The sequence below is a fragment of the Salmo salar genome, chromosome 18 (genome assembly GCF_965601325.2).
Source record: "Salmo salar chromosome 18, fSalSal1, whole genome shotgun sequence".
Classification (NCBI taxonomy): Eukaryota; Metazoa; Chordata; class Actinopteri; order Salmoniformes; family Salmonidae; genus Salmo; species Salmo salar.
In genome coordinates, this window is record NC_138308.1 from 21,335,499 (window position 1) to 21,339,447 (window position 3,949).

The following is a 3,949-nucleotide window of genomic DNA, read 5'->3' on the forward strand; positions in this document are numbered from 1 at the left end:
GGACATCTTGGAAGTTCATTGGAAGCCTTTGGAAGAGCAGCGAGACTTGTTACTGTAAACCCATTTTATTCTATAAATCAGCCTTTTATATGGTTCCCTCTGCCAAGGAGTGAGGTCAAGTTCATGTCAGGGATGACGTAGGATCTCATAAACGCATTGTGCTGTTATCTCTCTTGTTGTTATCCTAAGATAATGTGGGTTTCCTCAGTTCTTCATGAAAACATTTTGGGACTATGTCAACAATGGACTAATGAAACAAATAACAATATATTGTTTTTGAGTGGAATTTTCCTTTATGTGTTTTGGGGGATTGCATTTAGGCCCTTAGTAATCAATCATAAGAAATAGGTATGCTTGTGTTTCTGATATATATTTATTACTGTTTATGAATAAGATCTCTAGTAATAACACAAGACATCTGGTCAATGCTACACAAGAGGGATTGCCCTGTTTAAAAAGTCAAAATAGAGTTACAGAGAATGTAGGGCTTCAGTGGGAGGATGCTGAGTATGTGTGTGTATGAGCACTACATGTTTAGTGTAGTGTGCAGGCAGGGTTGAAACCATGCTAGCCTTTGGGAGTTGAAGGGTCACACAGCTCTGCAGTGAGAATGTTCTGCTTTTCATTACATCAAACCATATGTCCCCGTATCTGCCTCGCCGTGGAGACTCCACTCTGCTTCCTCTCCCCAAGTGTGTGTGTGCGTGTCACCTTTTGAACCGATAGGTTAGAGGTCCTTGGTGCAGCAAGAAATGTTTACGTTTGGTGCATTTGGAGACCAAATTCTACTCTAAACTTTCTGTGTGTGTTTGCGTGGGAGTGAGTGCTCTTATAGTAAGTCAATATTATTAATTGCTCCTAAAAGTTGGCAGAGCACATCAATGATTTGTTGTAATTTGTATGTCTTTGTGTTTGACACAAAAGTTGGCAGAACACAATCTTATTTCTATTTTTGTGCAATAAAGCCAATTTAATTTCTCAGAACAAAAATATGTTGCGAGTGGTTAGGACACAACCCAGAGTGGGAGTTCATTAACAGAGTTAATATAGTTAAGTAGTATTATTTCCTGAATGGGCTAGTGAACCACATTCACAAGGGACCAAAACAGGGGCCAGAGATACACATTATATCAAAATATAGTTTTAAAAGGATGCCAGAATATACTATTACATTTAATTCAAGCAAGGAATAAAATGTTTACATCAATCTGAAGAGGTAATGAACTGTCATTTCTATTTTTTAAATGTTCTTAATTCATTCAACCCTTGACTAGAACTGGAATAATTTTGTCTATGTCTGTAGGCTAATCAGCACGATATCTGCACAATCCCACTAGTGGTTGAGGGGCATATCACTATGTTGCTGTTTGAAATGTGATGTCTATGTGTGCCTTCTATGGCACAGGAAATATACTGCTCAAAAAAATAAAGGGAACACTTAAACAACACAATGTAACTCCAAGTCAATCACACTTCTGTGAAATCAAACTGTCCACTTAGGAAGCAACACTGATTGACAATAAATTCCACATGCTGTTGTGCAAATTGAATAGACAACAGGTGGAAATTATAGGCAATAAGCAAGACACCCCCAATAAAGGAGTGGTTCTGCAGGTAGTAACCACAGACCACTTCTCAGTTCCTATGCTTCCTGGCTGATGTTTTGGTCACTTTTGAATGCTGGCGGTGCTTTCACTCTAGTGGTAGCATGAGACGGAGTCTACAACCCACACAAGTGGCTCAGGTAGTGCAGCTCATCCAGGATGGCACATCAATGCGAGCTGTGGCAAGAAGGTTTGCTGTGTCTGTCAGCGTAGTGTCCAGAGCATGGAGACACTACCAGGAGACAGGCCAGTACATCAGGAGACGTGAAGGAGGCCGTAGGAGGGCAACAACCCAGCAGCAGGACCGCTACCTCCGCCTTTGTGCAAGGAGGAGCACTGCCAGAGCCCTGCAAAATGACCTCCAGCAGGCCACAAATGTGCATGTGTCTGCTCAAACGGTCAGAAACAGACTCCATGAGGGTGGTATGAGGGCTCGACGTCCACAGGTGGGGGTTGTGCTTACAGCCCAACACCGTGCAGGACGTTTGGCATTTGCCAGAGAACACCAAGATTGGCAAATTCGCAACTGGCGCCCTGTGCTCTTCACAGATGAAAGCAGGTTCACACTGAGCACGTGACAGACATGACAGAGTCTGGAGACGCCGTGGAGAACGTTCTGCTGCCTGCAACTTCCTCCAGCATGACCGGTTTGGCGGTGGGTCAGTCATGGTGTGGGGTGCCATTTCTTTGGGGGGCCGCACAGCCCTCCATGTGCTCGCCAGAGGTAGCCTGACTGCCATTAGGTACCGAGATGAGATCCTCAGACCCCTTGTGAGACCATATGCTGGTGCGGTTGGCCCTGGGTTCCTCCTAATGCAAGACAATGCTAGACCTCATGTGGCTGGAGTGTGTCAGCAGTTCCTGCAAGAGGAAGGCATTGATGCTATGGACTGGCCCGCCTGTTCCCCAGACCTGAATCCTATTGAGCACATCTGGGACATCATGTCTCGCTCCATCCACCAACGCCACGTTGCACCACAGACTGTCCAGGAGTTGGCGGATGCTTTAGTCCAGGTCTGGGAGGAGATCCCTCAGGAGACCATCCGCCACCTCATCAGGAGCATGCCCAGGCATTGTAGGGAGGTCATACAGGCACGTGGAGGCCACACACACACTACTGAGCCTCATTTTGACTTGTTTTAAGGACATTACATCAAAGTTGGATCGGCCTGTAGTGTGGTTTTCCACTTTAATTTTGAGTGTGACTCCAAATCCAGACCTCCATGGGTTGATAAATTGGATTTCCATTGATTATTTTTGTGTGAATTTGTTGTCAGCACATTCAACTATGTAAAGAAAAAAGTATTTAATAAGATTATTTCTTTCATTCAGATCTAGGATGTGTTGTTTAAGTGTTCCCTTTATTTTTTTGAGCAGTGTATAATTTGGTCCATTTGATACATCATTTTTCAATCTAAAGTTCTGAGAGTTGTGAAATATACCCCTGAGAGTTAAGACTTCAATGGTGTTTCTAGAATAGTCCGATTATTCAAGAAACAGATCAAGTATAGCTATGATGTCTAGACTCAAGAGCTCTCTCAGTAAGTGATGCAATTGTATGAAATGCGTTGCCCTTCAAAGTGCTTTTTAGGTTAAGTCATATTCTGACAAACCCAAGATTGTGGAAATGGGATTATTTCAGTGTGACACATACACAATACTCCTGTTCCTAAAAGGATGTCTGATCACTGTGAACTGAAGAAGGGACAATCCTGTAATGTGTATTATTGAGGCATGCATATGTGAACATTTGTGTTGCATTGCTTCCACTGAGCCACAGAGCAAACCACCTGATTTAGAATAACCTACTACTTACTGCATGCATTCACTTTTTGACTGTATTCGTCAGGGGAGATACACAACACGTTGAGGCTTTTACGTTTTATTTGTTGGTAATGTTGGGCCAAAGATTTGACGTCAACCTCTTCTCCAAGGCCATGGGAAAGGCAGATTTCTCAATTATTCATGAAATTAAATAGCGGATGGTTATTTTCAAGATCGTCATACACATACGCTCTTCCACACACACACACACTCACACTTTTTACAACAGTGACATCATTCCTATTCCCATTGTTATAAGTATAAGTATTCAGGAAATTAGTCCAGCAATACGATCTATTCATGATCTGTTTTACTGTAGCCTATTGGAGGTCTTGATAACATAAAAGAGTTTCACTTCACTTTATATGTACTTAGCCTACTGTTACTGAAGTCAGTCAAGAGTTGGATTCGGTTAGATTGAGAGGGGGTGCGAATTGCCATTTTTTTGTCCCGCCAAATTGGCAAATTAGTAGGCGGATATGAGAAGTCACATGGTCTCTCTTTTCCCCTTTTCCCCACAC